The 17,790-nt window shown below is 42.5% G+C and overlaps 1 pseudogene; it reads left to right on the plus strand.

The window, feature by feature from the left end:
- Positions 1-8,269: 8,269 nt before the first annotated feature.
- On the plus strand, positions 8,270-8,400 carry LOC116861028 (annotated as a pseudogene).
- Positions 8,401-17,790: the final 9,390 nt, after the last annotated feature.

A 17,790-nucleotide genomic window follows, 5' to 3' on the forward strand; every position in this document is an offset into this window, starting at 1 on the left:
GCAGCTGGGAGAGAACGAGAAAGCAAAAAGGAGATGTGATGGAATATGAGTCATGCTACTCGGGATGAGGGGCTGAAACCATGTAGCACCCCAGGGAAACAAAACACCAGTTCCTGAGCCAGATAGAGTCCAAAGGAGATTCTGGTCTCAATCCATTCCCAGGAAGGCTTTGAGAAGCTAGCTGGGTTTACACCACATTGATGAGTGCAAAATAAGCTATGTAAAATTGCACGTATTCCTGTGCCCAGATCTTAACAGCAAATTATGGTTAAGCCACCAAAGGGGTCAATAGACCTGACACCGCTCTCTATATATTCTTTGTTCTGAGCTCTGAGTCTATAGTATGAGGCTGGCCGATTTCACACAAAGTTGCCTCAAAGAAAATTTTGATGGGACAAAGAATGTGAATCTGTGTGAAAGCCCAGAGAAGTAACACGGACAACAAGTCACAGAGATTAAATTAATGAGGAAATGATTAGGACATAGATTCATGGAACAATGGAAGGGACACAGCGACCAGTGCAACACAAGCCATTAAGACAAGCAAGGACTACGGGTGCCTGGGTGGCTCAGTGGGTTAAGTGCCTGCCTTCAGCCCAGGTCTTGATCCCAGGGTCCCAAGATCAACCCCACATCATGCTCCCTGCTCAGCAGAGAGTCTGCTTCTCTCTCTCTCCCTCTGCCACTCCCTTCTCTACTTATGCTCTTTCCCTTTCTCTCAAATAAATAAATAAATAATTTTTTAAAAAATATATATTAAAAAAAAAAAAAACAGGCAAGGACTGGGCTTCTGTCAACTGTGGTGGCAGAGGCTGTTTGTTTTCTCCAGCAACTAGTTTTTCTTCCTTAATAATAAAATTTTTAGCTAAGCATATTACTACCCATAATAAAAATTAATTTTCCCTCCTCCGTTGTGATGCATGGTCAAGGGACTAACTTCTCACTAGTAACATATAAATTCAAGTGTCATGAAGCAGCCCCTTGGAACCTTCCTTGGGAGACAGATGGCCTGCCCATTCTTTATCATCCCTTTCTCCATCTGCTACCTTAAATATGGATGGCACCATCTTGGGCCATGATGACAAGGGTCATATTCCAAGGATGGTGGAGTGATGAGCTCTCTGGAGTCTTGATCCCCAAGAATGTAATGGATTAAGATTATCACACTGGCCCTAGAAAGCTTATCCTCAAATTCTGTGTTCAGTCTCTACACCAGACAACCTACCCTGTAATGAGTGACCATATATTTAGGACCAGGTTTGACTGCAAGTGACCAAAAAAAAAAAAAAAACCAAACAAAAACAAAACACCTCATGTAAATGGAGAGGTTGATTTCCTTATCGCTTGTATTTCAAATCTTTTTTTCTCTTTCTCTAAAAATAAAGATCATTCCATGTATTAAAGTCGAATCTTTTCTCATATGTAAATTATCCCACTTCAACTACTCCTCTTCAATTGGAAGCCTCCTCTCATTCCTGTGTCTCTTCATTTTCCGCTCAGTATCTGCCCTCCCACCCCTTCCCAGATCCCTTTTGAGTTTGCGAGTGTGGAAGATTCCAGTCAGGGGCTAAAAGTGCCTTAAGTCAAAGCAAAGCTGCAGGAAGCCTATAGAATCAGCCAGATGACTTGAATGCAGGACCAGCAAGATAGCAGAGGGACAGCCTGGCTTCAAACCAGCTCAGTGCCCAGCTCCCTGGACACAACCCTCAAGGCAGGGCAGCCCCAACCAGAGAGAGAGAGAGTGGAAGTGGACTCCAGCACATGAAAGCCTCCACACTTGAGCAACACTGAAGGCCTAAGGCCAAAATGCAAGCCACCCCCAGCTGCTTCCCAACCCTGATGATTTGGGATCCCCTAACCCCCCATGTTTTTTCATTACCTAACCCAAAGACCTCCCGAGGCAAATAAAGTTCTCCGTGTAGGGTGAAGTTATTGAAGTGAAAAATACTAAACTTTCATGAGTGTGTTTCAATTTTCTCTTGTGTTTATAGCCAAAGGTGTTTTTTATTTTAATAATCGCTGCTGGAATAAGGGCAAGCCACATGCTGCTAACTTGTTAAAGAGATGGGGAGGGAGGAGAGAAAGAAAGAGAGTCTATGAGGGTCCATGATCAGCTGTAAATTTCTCAACTGCTCTGTTCTAATTCTCCCAGTTTTGAAATCCCACCCTTAAAACCCTAATGTTAGATAAAGAGATAAAATATTATCTGGACCATGCTCTGTTGACAGTCTGCCCTGGGCTTATTTTAGCCATGACAAGAAACTTTAGTGTGTGTATGCCTGTGTGCATGCATGTATGTGTGTGTGTGTGTATGCATTTTAAGAGTGAAACATCCATGTTCTATGGTGCCATTTCATAATGGACAGTGTGTAAAAGGGAAGGAATTTGGAGGAACCAGGCTCCTTCCAGTTGGACATCAACTTGACCGTTGTTTTCAGCTCACTTTTATCTGGCAGAGTTTCTGTTTGCTTTTAAATGTCAGAAAAGGTTAAGAAGACTTTGAAATCTGCAAGACATTTCCTAGACTTCGGGGGTGGGGGGGATGCCCATTTTACAATGGCATAAATCAGTTACCCCTCTCCACTTTTGAAATTACATTTTAGAAGGGACATATCTGAGGAACCAAATCAAAGACAAAATGATCAAAGTAGATGTTCATTTGTGGGCCTGAAGGAGTGAACCTAGAACTATTTAGATGTTCTATTTCTCTCTGTCTTTCTAATCTGTCCTGACTCACATTTTTCCAAATCATGCAGATTCAAGAGAAAATATCCTGACTCGGAGGCTCTAACATAACCTTTCCTTGGCCCTAACTCTGAACTTTGCTGCAGTAAAATGTGTCTCAAAGCCCTAAGTGACCATGGAGCCTCCTCTAAGCCTAGAATGGGCTCCAGTTAGCATCATAGGTGTTTAATAAAGACACAAGGACTGAAACACTACTAGCTCTGCCAAGTTTCAGTAGTCTTTCCTGTGCAATGGGTGGCAACTTGCAGACCACCACCAGGCAACAGAGGAAGCATACCCTTTGGGGAGTTAACAACTAAATTTATGGTTTCAGGTGCTATTCTGATGTGCTTATGCTTAATCCTGTCAAGAATCCTTCACTTTCCCCAAGGCGGGGACTAACTTCAGGGCTCACAGAGGACTGAAGCCCATTGGACCTGAGAACATCTGTCCATATGGGTGTCTGCAGCGATATCTTTTGTGTACCTGGTCACCAATGGCCATCAGTCCAAGAAGATTGCTACTGAGCTGTCCTGTGCTCCCACCACCTTCTAGTTCAGGGCCAGAGACTCCTTGTGCTGCCATATGTAGATATAGATCCCATTCTGCTGCCTGTGGGCCTATACTGAGCCCTACAAACATGAGTATGACATTTTCTGCTGAGACTCACAGCAAAGACATTCCCAACCTGAAGTTCTGTCTCAGAAGGAGGACCTCTCTCCTTCTGGCACCCACCAAAGGTCAAAACCTCAAGACTTTCCTGCCCACTGCCTTCTCTACTTCTGCCTGGGAGGATGTTTTCCAATGGTGGTTCTCCCAGGCATTTTGTCTTCTCCTCTCCATTTCCTTAAGGTCACAGGCTTTGTAACTCTATATGGTGATGGATGGTAAGTAGACACTGTGGTGATCATTTTGCAGTGTAAACAAATATTAAATCATTATGTTGTACACCTAAAACTAGTATAATGTTATGTACCAATTATACCTCAATACTAAAAAAGACTAAAGCCAAAGATAGCATTTGTTTCTATTCTCTGACATGATGTTAGCCTTACCTTACCCTGAGAACATTCCACCAGGTTGAAAAGGGTATGTGTATGTGCATGTGTTTGCACATGTGCACATGCATGCACATACACACATAAGTGCCTGGGGGGTGGATGGAGTAAATATCAGAAGTTAAAAGTCAGTTAATATTTTAGAACTCTTCTCCTATGTTTATAAGTATTCAAAAAAGAGATGATGAACTTTTAATACCCCTAGCATTGACGGAATAATTTTAGAAAATTGTCATTTTTAGTTCTTAGGAAACAATTATGTAATTCATCCGAGTGGTATACATGCTTTGTTTCTCTGAAATTGCCCCTGTGGAGTGATAACACATCCATGTGTTCAGTGATCTGGAGTCGGAACAGAGTTGAAAGAGACCCCTGACTTCCTCATACAAGCCCCAAGAGGACAGCATCAAAGACATGCATCCAAAAGTAACCTCAGGAGGACTGCCCACAGGACTTCTCAGCCCTTTTCTGCAGAGGTCAGTCCACATCACCATCCCAGGAGTAGGAGGTCGTGTGCTCAGGCTGGGTGGTCAACATGGATAGCAGGAAGAGGGTGTGGTGGTGCTATGACACCAAGGAGTCACCAGTTTTCCAAACATCGAGTCCAGCCCCAAAGCAATAGAGCTAATCTTGCAACTTGGCACCCTGAAAGGGTAAGGCACGAGTCAGAGTAGCCTCACAAAGCCATGAGGTGCCAATTTCCACCTCATCCTGGAGTCATAATTCTCCAGGCCTCAGATCACTCAGGCAAAGCTTTTCTGCCAACCCTGGGCCTCCTCCCAACTCCTTAATTCCACCACAACTCAGGGCTTCTGCCATAGCATGCCAGAGAGTAGCCCACAGCCATGGGCTGAGGGCTGCAGCCAGATAATGTATATTTTACATCTCTGGGCAGAGCAAGGCTTTAAGTGTGTGAATATCATTTTTTAAAGCCAAGAAATTTCATAAACCATTGTCTTATGTCTGGTATCTATTGATTAAGAGTGCAACAGGACTCAAAACTATGTAAATTCAGCATTTCTTTGAAGATGAGTTGTATTTGTTTATCCCAATAGCATCTACTGTATTTAAAAATCGTAGTGCATAGATGTACAAAGCTGACCATCTATTCAGTCTATGGCAATGTTTTATTCAAAATGCAGATCCCTGGACTCACCTCCCCATCCCCACCCACAGAAACTTAAGTTCAATGGATTTGAAAGTAGAGTCCTGACATCTGCATTTTAGCCCCAAGTGTGTTTTTTAAATGGTGGTCAGCCACTGACCACTCTTGAAAAATACTGCCCCTGGGGACCTATTTAAATTATCTGTGGTGGCTTTTAATAATTTAGCTAAATATGGCTCTTGTTTTCAGCCTTTTAATACTTCATAATAGTTTTGCTCATCATCTGTTCTTAATGTTTTCTGAGGTCTATGAAGGTAACCATGGGAAATACTGGCTTGCTGACTTGGTCATCAGACTGTGGAGGTGCAGAAAATGGATTTATAGTGTTTTGTGAGTGTCCATGAAAGCACATGATTTCCAATATCTCTGTCTTTCACTATAAAGGCTTTGAGCCTACAAAGCATGATCTCTAGCCCTGCAAAGAGAAATTGAAGGAGGTTTGTGTTACTACTTATTGGCTTCATACCAGTTTTACAAGCTCAAGTTTGGCCAGAGCTATCCCCTTAATTGTGTGTCTTCCAAATCATACAATCCAGAGATCCATAATTGGACAGTTGATGTAGTACTAGAAGTTTAGCTGCCCTTCTACAATAAACATGGGGATGACCATGGCGTCACTGTTCTTGGTCTGGGCATAGCACTTGGCTCGTCCATCCAGGAGTCCAATTAGAGAATACGGATTGTTTCAGAATCCATTTTGTATAAAGGGAAGGAGATTTGCTCCTTTCAATAGTACCATGGAATTTCCGACCTGATTATTAAAAGCTCTGATGAGTCAAACCTAGGCTGGGTTCCTGGCTCTACATAACTACCACATTCCTTGAGTTTTGGATTCTTCCAGAATTCATCAAGTCTAAGTCATACACTGACTCTGGTTCCTATGTTATATTAGAGATCTGAGGAGCTTAGCAAGAATCTGCTTCCTTGGACCAAGCTTCCATTTAACTCAGAAAAATGGAGCTTTTAATTTATATTTCCCTTGACACACAGTGGTTTAACTTACAGGGGTAAAGCTCTCGGGAACTTGGACAAACAAGAGAACTAAATTTGGGGTTAGATAAAATTCAGCCTTCCCCCTTCAGCCAGGTTCTGCCATCTCTAGTTACTATAAACAATTACAATTTTGAAAGTGTTGGGAAACACACACACACACACGCACACTGACAATCTGCCCCAAAGGAGAAGGGGATTATAAGACCATTTTGAGCCTCTGCTCTGCTCAGTGGTGATATGGTTATATGGGACAGCTTGAGCCCTAGACAAGCAAGGACATCTTGTTGCCATTCCACTGAGCCCCTGGGATGAACAGTAAATGGTCCCAACATCTGTCATTTGTCTGGAAAGTCCTATTATGAATGCATAGTGAATCCATAGAATAGTAGGCAATGTGTTTAGCATCTCAATCTACTTCCTTTTCCCACCCTATAAGTGGGAAAGGTGGAGTTTAGCCTACTATGAAAGCATGTGGGAAATACCTACTTGGTGCTAGGAAATCTTATGTAATATAAGATCTGCCATCCAGAACATCAGCCCAAGAGCATCATTTCATGTTTCCTACACTTTCTATGAATGAGGAAATTACTATTCATTTTTTCCCAAAATAGATGAACCAAAGGAGGAGCACTGATTAGCCTTGACACAGCTTCAAATAGAGATATAACCATATGATGTTTTCTGTCATTCTTCAATACTGCAGTAACCATCATGTACCCAAACTTTCCAATTTGAAGAACCTCACTTCCATCCTGGAAAAGCCCTCAGACAGAAACCTTCAAGGACTCCCAAAGGTAAAGCAGGCAAAGATGAGAGTGTGCCTTTGTCGCTTATGACATTGATCAAATCTGTTTGACTGTCCTTGGTTCCCCATCTGCACAAAGAAGAAGTCAGAATAGACCGCTTCAAATGAGACAGTTTGCAGGTCTGGAAGCTCCCAGCCCTCATGACTCCCTTCCCTGCCTTGCTCTCCCTTTCTTCTCAGCTTCTCCATGCAGGGCCTCATATTCTCAGAGGAAAAGAATGAGAACAAACAGTCTGCACTACATACATAGAGTCTAGCTGTCATTTGAGTGACTGCCTCCTGAGTGGGAGTGGGATTTTTTTACCTTTTAACAAGGACTCATGGGATTTCAGCATTGGTCCTACTGATAGCAGAAGGGAAGGGAACAGGGAAGAGCAGACTTCCCAAATACCATTAGATCACTCCTCATGCCCCAGTGTTCTGTTTTCACGAATAACATGGTCCTAGAAAAGTCTATTTCATAGAAGGGGGAAGAAGCCATAGTTCAGAACCATTAGAAGGTAAATAAGGAGAAAAAGACTGATGGGAACTATGGCAAGAGAAGGATTTGAGCCAAAAGGCTCTGTTTAGAATATGCAGGGGGAAAGAGGGGAGAACAGAGATAACCAGGAATGGCAGGTATGTATCCAGCAGGTTACCAGTCCTGCAAAACTTGGCTACATGACCACAGGTTCTCCTGCTGTCTCAAATTTCTTCTCAAGCAACCTTTAGGGACTGCCATCATTGGTCTGTTGGTGGGGAAGGTTGAGCCAACTTGCCTTCGATTAAGCTACACTTAGCAATTTCAGACCCTGGCAGACAGAAGTCAGAAAGGAATAGTGTAGCAGCTCTGACGTTTTGAAAACGATAGCATGAACAGCTACTTTGGTGCCCATGACCAGAACCATTGTCAGAGAGAGAAATGCATGAACTATGGTTCATCTCAAATTCCAAGAGGTCATTTGAGGCAAAAGCCATCTCAAAATCCCACCAGCTTTCCATCTAATCTCTCCTTGAGAACCTCCAACAGTAGGAAACTCATTAATTTTGGGTGTACTTCATTGTTAGACAACAAAAACGATTTCACTTGAGCTAAGGAAGAAGTTCCGTCTCTGTAACTTGGACCCAGAGAGCCCAGCTCAGTCTTGTGAGGCCACACAGGGGAAAAATATAACTCCCTTCTCTGTGCCAGTTCCTCCCATTCCTGCAAATATAACAAAGTGTAAACTGCCATCTGCCAAGCCCATGTTCTTCAGGACTCTCCCACAATGAAATCTGAAGAACACCAACCATTGTAGAAGCAGCAGAAGATCCTCCCATGAAACCATGAGACTCTCCAGTGCTCTTCCATATAGAATGATCCTACCTCAGCCCTTCCCCTCTCCACATATGTTCTCCTAGGGTTTTTCAGCAACTTCTGTCCCCCTTTAAGGCAAGTTTCCATTTTCATCTACAGTTCATCTAGGTCAGAGAGAAACATAGAAATTTGGTCTCCAGAACTAGCTACAATGCAAGCGTGTAAGCTTTGATAGCTAGGGAACTGAGATTCCTCTTGGCCTTTGGCTAAGATCAAGTGTAGTATCTGTTCTTATCAGCTTAATAGCTAGGGAATTGGTTTTAAAAATCCTATTTTTGAGTGTTTATGTCTGATAGGAGAGCTGAAAGAGATACTCTGTTTACTAACTAGCTAAAGACCTACTGAGGACCCACAATGTAAGCCCCAGAGCCTAAGACAGGCCCTGGACAAGGCCAACGTCCAGGAATATGGGAATGACAAGAAGAGGACCTGAGTGTAACCACAAGCGTCTCAACAATCAAGAATATAGAAAGTAGGGGGAAAGGAAGTTATCTTTCTGGTCATTCCCTTTATCTTCATGTGTACTTTTTTCCCAGCCTCTTGCCACTGCCTGCGACAGGGACTGGCATATTTAGGTGCTCCATAAATGTACGTTAAATAAATGAATCTTTCATCAAAACCTCGTTAATAGCTCTAGTTTTTTTATAATTTAGTCACTTACATAACCAACATTTATTAAGCACCAACAGTGATCTAGGCATTGTGTCGGACACTGAAGAGTTTATAAATAAATGGGACATGAGCTCAGAGCTAAAATCCTGGTAGGGTAGGTGAAATATTTACCCAAGCAGCAGTAAGCACATAAGGATGTGATCAAGATTAGATAGGGTAGATGCTAAAAATAGGGAAATGTTATAAAGGGGCTTAGCAGAAAGGCTTCACGGGAAAGGACTCACTTCAACTCATCTTACTCTGTTAAACTTGAAGCTTGATATCCCCTCCTCAATTACAAGAACTCAGTCTGATTATTCAAACTAAAATCTTAGACACGACTTTTCCAGTCAGAGCTGGAGGGAGAATTTTTCCCATGGAGGGTCCTTGTTTCTGGCTCCTTCTTCACTTCCTGGCAAGACCTCAGTTGGCACTCCTCTGGACGACCCACCCTATTGTAAACTTCTCCCTGGCAGCTCACCTTCTCCCTGGGCTTGCAACTGGGAATCTCATACCTGGCTGCAGCCAAAAGATTTCAGGAAATGGTGCTTTGGAAACACATCTTTAAAATGAAAACAGATAAAGCAGCTGGCAGTGGAGCCAAGGAAAACTCTACTCTTTCTGAAAAGCAAACAGTTTGTTGGCACTCAAAACCTACCTGCTCTAAGCCACCACCACATCCTCTAATAAATGCACTGGCACACACAAAGACACATGTACACACAGACACTCAGTGAGTGGACTGCAGAATATGTCCTTGAAAACCTGAGAAACTCCGATGCACTTTGGAGGGACTTGTGGCTGCTAGAGCCACTCCAACCCTTCAAAGCTCTCACCTACCAGGCCTGGATCACACACTTCCTTCTGGAGAAAGCTTTATGACTTCTTCCTCCACAATGCAGACAATTTAAACCAAGTTGAGTGGAATTTTTGTAAGCATTTCTAAGTTAGATGCACTGTTTAGCAACTGTCACCTACAAACCCTGAGGACTGTGTTTCTAATGTAGTTTCTAATGTAAGAAAAATAGAAGATGAGAGTAGAGACCATTTCATCTACTAGGGTGGCATTAGTAAGTTGACCCTTACTTTGTGGAAGGCAGCCACACCTTACCAGAAAATGCCATTTAAATAATAATCCCCTTGCATGGTTGTAATACATTCCAATTTATAAAGTGCTTCCACTTGGCCAAGCCTCCCAACAGACTTGAGTAAATTGGTCGGGACAGTCATCCTTGCCTTGTGCAGATGAAGACACTGATGAGCAGATGATGAGTGTCTTGCTTGAGCACACACCCGTGGGAAGGAGGCAGCCAACACATCTTCTTGCACTGCATCCAGGGCTCTGTCCATCACCATGTGCATTTTGCTTCTGCAGGGGCTTGTGGCTGCTCATAATTTGAACATCAGATAATTCAACAACCTAGTAAAACCCATACCCTCAGAATATATCCTGCATGTAGCTGAGTTTCTTGGAATCCCACCTCCAAAAGAGAAAGCACCCCAAATCACAAAATTAAATTACACATGTTGTTTTTTGTTTCTTTTTTTCTTAAGATTTTATTTATTTACTTGAGAGAGAGAGCGAGCATGAGCAGGGAGGGACAGAAGACAACAGACACAGAGCTCCATCCCAGGACCCCAAGATCATGACCTAAGCTCAAAGCAGACTGACAAAGCCACCCAAGCACCCCATTCTTTGAGTTTCTTTAAAGAAATAGGACAAGGGTTTTCCCACTGGAAATTCAGAGCACTCAGAGAACATCCTCTGAATCCTCTTTACATATCCATCCTCTTTCCAGTATCTGGCACTGCTGCAGTGGCAACAGAAAAGAGCCTCTCTCTTCTCTCTCTCTCTGTGCCTATTCTCTCATTTTCACAATCTCAGATTTAGCCTCTGCATTTCTTGCTCTCTGTGTCTGACCCTCCAAGAGGGCACAGACTGGACATCCAAGCTGAGTGGGAAGCATTGACTAACTCTGGCCTCCCTTGATAAGCCAGAATGACAGACATGACAAAGGGGCCCAGTTCCAGGAGCATGTTGGCAGGAACACACCATATCACAGACACAGCTCTCCTACACATCACTGGACCTAGCCTCATCTAACCCCAAAAATCAGACTCATCTTACAGGTGGGAAAGAAATCTGACATTTGCTGAGCTTATAGCACACTGGAGTTATAGTCACTGTCAATACAAGAGACAAGATGCTAAAACTATCTCCTATGGGAAGATGAGCAGAGACCCAAGTGGGAAAGCATGAGTATTTACTAAAAGGTAAATGTAGAAATACCCTCAGGGGAAGATGAGCCTCACATGAGGAAGAAAGAGATTAACCCCACAGTGTCCAAGCCCCAGGGAGCCACTGAAGCTGCTAAGAAGAACCCCAGTGACCCATTATCTGCCCCTGCTGCCAGCTCAGGTGAAAACAGGCCAAGAAGCATAAGTTTGTATTTCTTTAGGATTAGTCCATGAATCCAGAGTTCCCCAGGCCCTTTAGGCACTGCCTGTGATTATCTGATTCTCAACCATGTTATAAGTTCTCTGAAGACAAATTCTAAAACACATTTATAACCTCAGTATCTGGTATAGTGCCTGGATTCTTAGAAAATAAGAAACAAATAAATAAAAGGAAGATGGGGGTAGGGGAAGAATGTCTCTAGTCATTACTATTTCAGCCCCATTAATAAAAGATAGGAAATCTTCTACCTTTCCATAAATGTAATCATCCTTGGTTCCTGTGATTATGAAGCTATATGAGGATTGTCAGTATCTTACAATGAGTTTTTAAAACTTGATCTGTCTTTACTATAGAATAGATTTGGGAGTCAGTCTCAAGGGAATTATTTGGATTCATAGAGTGAGCCTTGACTGTGGGACTCTAGGAAAGCCATGTGACTGGCTATAAACTTGAAAGTACTGGATGCCTGTTTAGGGATATTATTATACAGAATATGATGAGTTATTAGGATGATGGTTTGCCTGTTTATAGTCAGATTCATTGTCAGCCCTGCTCTGTCAGTCACAGGGGGCTAACCCTTGCTTGTTACATTTCCCAAACTCCATTCCAACTGACTTCTGATTAAGGTTGGCCAATTTCTTTCCTGGGGGAAGGAAAAAACCCAGGTACTCCCCTCATTCCATGCTTTAAGAGCATCCCAACAGCAGCTTAGTCTTCTTTGGGGTCCCACTTTCACCAGGAAGGCTCTTCCTCTACAATTCTAGCTTTCAAACTCAAGTAACACCACCTCCCCTCCCCATCTCTCCAGCCTTAAAGGTAGTGGTGGTATCCTGTTGATCCAGGGCTTGTTTCACTCATATGCCCTTTTAGATTTATTAACCCTACTTTGTACCAGTTTCCCATATTAAGGTTCCTTTTTTAACCTATCTGGCATAGGTTATGTTTTCCTGGACGGACCTTGACCAATACAGCTACCATTTTATATGAACTTTCTCAGCTCCTACTACTCTGCCAAGACCATGACGAATTAAAAAACTATATATAAGTGCAATGGCCAAGGGTCTTTGGGTTCAACCAACTTCCTAAACTAGATGATAACCTTGCTGGAGGAGCTCAGACAGTGGTGTGCCAGTAACTGTGTAACAAGTTCTCCAAGAGAGAAAATACCTGATTTATAATGCTTGACACTTTCTGTGGCAAGTCTTCCCACCGTGGCTTACTTAAGCCTCCAAAACATCATCACTAAATGTGGAGTTGGAAGGAAACACAGTGATGGGTCATCTGGGCGGCTTAGTCGGTTAAGCATCTGCCTTCAGCTCAGGTCATGATCCCAGGGTCTTGCTCCCTGCTCAACAGGGAGTCTGCTTCTCCCTCTCCCACCCACCCCCACTCATGCTTGCTCTCTCTCTCTCTCTCTCATAAATAAAATCTGAAGGAAGGAAGGAAGGAAGGAAGGAAGGAAGGAAGGAAGGAAGGAAGGAAGGAAGGAAGGCACAGTGAGGTTGAAATGTTGCCAGTTCACTAGACATCTGAGGAACAACAACCATTCGCCCTGAAGCAGCTGAGTGAGAAAGGTGTATAAGCAAGTGTGCAACTGCTCTAAGTAAAAGAGAGAAATTTGGGAGGCTGCAGAGAGTGAAGAGAAGCTTAGGAATGGAGAAACAGCTGGAGAGTTGAAAATCAAATCAGGAAGAAATGTCAAACGGGAACTTGGGGAGTACAGCAGTAAGATTTGTGAGCTATAGTATCTTCCAAGAGAGCTATGGAATCAACAGGAAAAGACTCCTTGTCATTAATATGTGAGGGAGTTGGGATTATTTGGGAGGTGAATGAAAGAGCTGAGGGAGCTGCCCAAGAAGGACCCAACCACAGGGGGATTACAATGGATCATAGAGAGGTGTTGTTACAAGGGGCCACAGTGTATCCATTCCAACAGTATCATTTAACAGATTAGGATACTAGAGCCAAGAAAGGCCACAGCCCCTCAAGTAGACAGTGACAGAATCAAGACTAAATCTCAGCTTTCCTGATGAAACCATTTATTCCTTCACTCAATGAATATTGCTTGACAGTGGAAGCATTACAAGCATGAATTGCAGATGTGGTCCTTGCCTTCAAGAACCTTACTACCTAGTATCAGAAAGAAGGATTATATAGCTTATCAGTTTGTAACTACTTTTTCAGGTGATAAGGTCTTTGAAGGAAAATACAGGACACTTGGAGAGACCTTGCATGAAGACCTTATTTAGACCTAGGGGTAGAGGAAGTCATCTCTGAGGAGCTGACACTGAGCTGAGACAGGAATGAAGAAGATGAACCTATTAGGTAAAGACCAGGGGAAAGAAGTTTCCTGGTAGAGCTACATTACATGCAGAGGTTCTAGTTCAGGATTTGAGCCCCCCAATAAGTACCACTTATGTAGCAGGTCTTATCTTTCATAGCCAGACAGCCCGAAAATATGTTGAAACCTATAAGCCTTGAGTTAGAAATAAGATAAAACTTTATCATAATGTAATATCTTAAATCAAGATGCAAGTACAAGAGTATGACTGGCTTTTACCCCTATAATTTGGAATGAAAACTGGTGGGTGCCTTGAGCCTGGTCAGTGTCACCTAGAATGTTTAACCTCTCTCAATCACTATACTCTACAACCCCACACCCAAATGAAGCCCCTGCCTCTCTCTGTGAGGAAAATAGTGGTAAAACAACATATTCTCCAAACCATGTCTTTGTGATTTTTACCTGCTGAAACCCACTGGTAATGTCTGTGTTTTCCCTGACTGATTGAGGTAAATAACACTCCTGGGGAGCCCACAAGTTCCTAGAACAATGGCCCATTCCTCTCTCTACCTGCAGAGGTGAAAGCTGTGTCCAGCCCTTTCTCTTGGGCTTTGGATTCCTGCCCCCAGACACTTGATCTTGATCTTCTGAGGTTGGGAGGCATTAAATCTCACATTTGTTTTCATGTTGAGTGAGTCCAACATATCAGACTTCTCAGTCAGTCATTCTCTCATTTTACTTTCAAATATCAACTTCAGCCAAGTTTACCTTCAGAGTCTTTCATGACCCCCTCCTGCCCTTAACTTGGGACAGAATGAACACCACCACCACTACACCTCAGACAGACTTGCTACAAAAAAATTGGATTAACTTCATTTCCCTCTTCTCTAAAATGGAGACATACTTTGCGTGGAAGTAGCTGTAAGGACAAACAAATAACCCACTTGTAAATGCTCTGGATTTCTTCCTGAAACACCATCTGGATAGCCTAATTCTATAATCCCATGGATAAGATTGTGACATCTTTTGTGAGAAATGCCTGTTTCCAAAAGGCCAAAATTCCAGCCCACTAATATTTTATAACTTTTGACATGTTGCTTGAGTTCCTTCAGACTCAGTTTCTTTCCTTTGCAAAATGGGATAAATAATGCTGTCTAGTCTACTGGCAGCATAGGAACAGTTTCTAAAATAATTTTGTGGATTTTAGAAGGAAAGATATCAGGGACATCCAAGTTTTTGTGATTTTTTTTCTTTATGTTGAATTACTTTGAATAGAGGCAGGGGCTTTAAAAATTCAGTTGAGGAAATCAGCAAAGAGGTGCACACAAATCAGTGTGTTTCTTTTCCACGTATGGTAGGGCTGCGCACTGTGTTGTCAAGGATAAGCACTTTTTATCAGCATTTTTAAAATGTGCTGATTCTTCTTTTTCCTAAGGCTACTAGATGCAAGAGTCTGAAGAAAAGGGAGTTCCTGGTATCTCTGGGGAAGAGTTTATTTCCTTTCCCATGTTCCCCAAACCCACACGAGATCATTTGTCACTGAGAGGAAGTGCCTTCATGGAGAAGCACAGAGGATTGGAATCCTTTGGGATTGTGAGAGCCTTTTCAGGATTTCAGGAAACAGAGATTGTGTGAGACTCAAGGAGGACACACATCCATGTTAGAGAAGAAGGCAAAGTTGGAGAACATGCCCCCAAAAAGAAGGGAGCAATGTGATGCCCTCACTACCTCGCTGTTCTGAAACCAGAAGACACTCACCCTACCCTCTGGGCATTCAACATTCCACTGACAAATTCCATTCTCTGGTTCAGTTAATCAAATGGTCCAGAAACCAGCCCTTCCCCAACCCAAATCCATTGGACTTTCTGGTTTTCACGTGACAGGTATTGACTCAGAAGATCCCAATGGCTCCCTGCTAAACCACTGATTTTCATTAAACACCCTACCCCAATGTGTTTGGCAGGTCCCAGAATTCTGTTCCCTTCTGTCCTTTCCATTTTCTTCACTGTAGGCCTCTCCTCCCTAAATAAACCCTCTCTTGGGTTTAAGACCTTCCTGGAAGATGATTCTATAGAGCTCCTTTCTAGACCTTCCCAACCCTCACTCTCATTCAAATGAGGGAATCACTAAAGGCCTCCTTGTCCTTGCCCCCCAGCAGACCCTCATAAATCCACAGTGAAGTTGGGTTTTTTTTTTTTAATTAAAGCGTCCAAATAATTAATGATCAACTCCATTTGTGCCATTGAAAACCCAAATGTCACACGGTTGAAAAGACCCAACCAAATAATTCAGTGTACCCTATAAAGCTTTAAAAAAAGGCAAAGCGTAAGAGGCCTGCATGACTGGTTTCTGTGCTGTCTGAAAAGCTTGGTTGGGTTTTTGGGCACTTGATTGGATTCCAGGAATAATGTGCCCTGAGCACAAAGGGCTCTTTTGATGTGTCTGTGCCATGGCTCCTCCTTTCCCTCCTCGCTTTACCTGGGATACACATTCTCCTTGTCTCCCAAGTTGGAAAAAATAACCCATGGAGGAGAGGAAAAAACAGCAGAAGGAAACTCAAGCATGGGGGTGGGAGGAAACTGCAGTTCTTCGTCTGAATTTGGTTACGGAAGTCTGATTTTTTCACATGGAAGAGGAGAAATGGGAGTTTATACAATGTCTGTAACCAGAAACTGGAAAAATGTGATGAAAAGATGCCTCTTGTTGAGTTGTGGTCCCTTGAACTATGTGGAATGAATGAATATCCCAGTGACAACCTGCTACTTTCAAAGAGTCAGAAGAACTACAGATTGCCAATCCTGGAAATCAACTGGATTTACATGCTTAATTCAGGCAGACAATCTCATAGTGAGTTCATCTTATGAACTTTTCATGGGTACTAGAATATTCAAGAAAGATGGAGAGAAAGAAGACAGACCCCTCATAGCTAGAATGCCCTGAGAAAAGTGGCGGACCTAACTCAAAGCCAGTATTAAGCACTGGCCCTTGGAGACAAGGAGTATGGTCAAGCCCCAAATGTGGGGATGCCCAGACTGGCAGCCCAGGGCAGCAAGCTGGTGGTAGAAGTGGACTGCTTGAGGTCTTTCTGGCCTAACTTGAATAGGTTGTTTATCCTTCTCATCTTGTTTTCGTTATCTGCAAAAAAGATGAATTTTACTGTGTCAGCTCTGAGATTCTGTTTCAGAAATCTCTCAAACTAGCAACTTAAAAAGAAAATCTATTTAGTCTTTTTTAGTTTCAATAATATTCTATAAATGTCTATATAGGGATTGTATACATATAGATTCATTACATTTACTTTAAGCATCTGATATTTTTCGTTAGTTTAAGAGGTAGAATTTAGTAATTCATCGGTTACATATAACACCCAGTGTGCATTACATCAAGGGCCCTCCTTAATGCCCATCACTCAATTATCCCTTCCCCCCAACCCACCTCCTCTCCATCAACCCTTGGTTTATTTCCAAGTATTTGATATTTTATGCTATTATAAACGGTCTGTATTTCTTGATTTTATTTCTTAATGATTTGTTGCTAACATATAGAAATATAATTGATTTTTGTATATTGAATTTGGATACAGTAACCTCATCAAATCCTTTACTAATTCTACTTATTTATCAATATATTCTCCTATCTTTTCTTCACCATCAGCTCTCAGCTGGTGAGTTCACAAGGAAGATGTTTGACATACTTGTTAAATTTCCTGGATTGCAAGTAAAAGAAATGATTGGCTAACTTAAATATAAAGAAGGATTTCTCTTAAGGTTATGGAATAGTTCTGTGAGTCACTGGAAAAAATGAACTACCAGACCTCAGAAAAGAACAGGGCCCAGAATAGCATTAGGGAACAAATCAACTGTCTCTTCAGGGTGCACTGTCAGGATGAACTCTGGATTTCTTTCTTGTCACTCCGCTTATTCAAATTCCTCAGAGCAAATCTAGTTGTTGCTATTTAGATCCAACCATTTATCACATTGCCAGTTGACTGACAGGTCCACCAAGACTATGTGAACTTCTGGAGGAGTGGTACCCCACAGGAAACTCACCATGGTATCATTGAAGGGAGAATTGATGCTACAGGAAGACAACAAGTGGCCAACATAGGGTATCTAAATAGAGCTTTTGCCACTCTCCCACCTTAACAGGTATAAGATTAGCACTTAAATTTTGGGGATGACAGTGTTGAGGGAGAGAATTCCCAACTCAGACAGCCCTATCTTCCCATCTAGCCATCAAAATCACTTGGGTTCAGTCAATGATCCATGTTACTCATTTATACATGAAAGTGAATCCTTGGCCGAGCTTGCTTCTCTGGG

The sequence above is a fragment of the Lontra canadensis genome, unplaced genomic scaffold, assembly GCF_010015895.1.
Source record: "Lontra canadensis isolate GAN:19392208 unplaced genomic scaffold, GSC_riverotter_1.0 scaffold188, whole genome shotgun sequence".
Lineage (NCBI taxonomy): Eukaryota > Metazoa > Chordata > Mammalia > Carnivora > Mustelidae > Lontra > Lontra canadensis.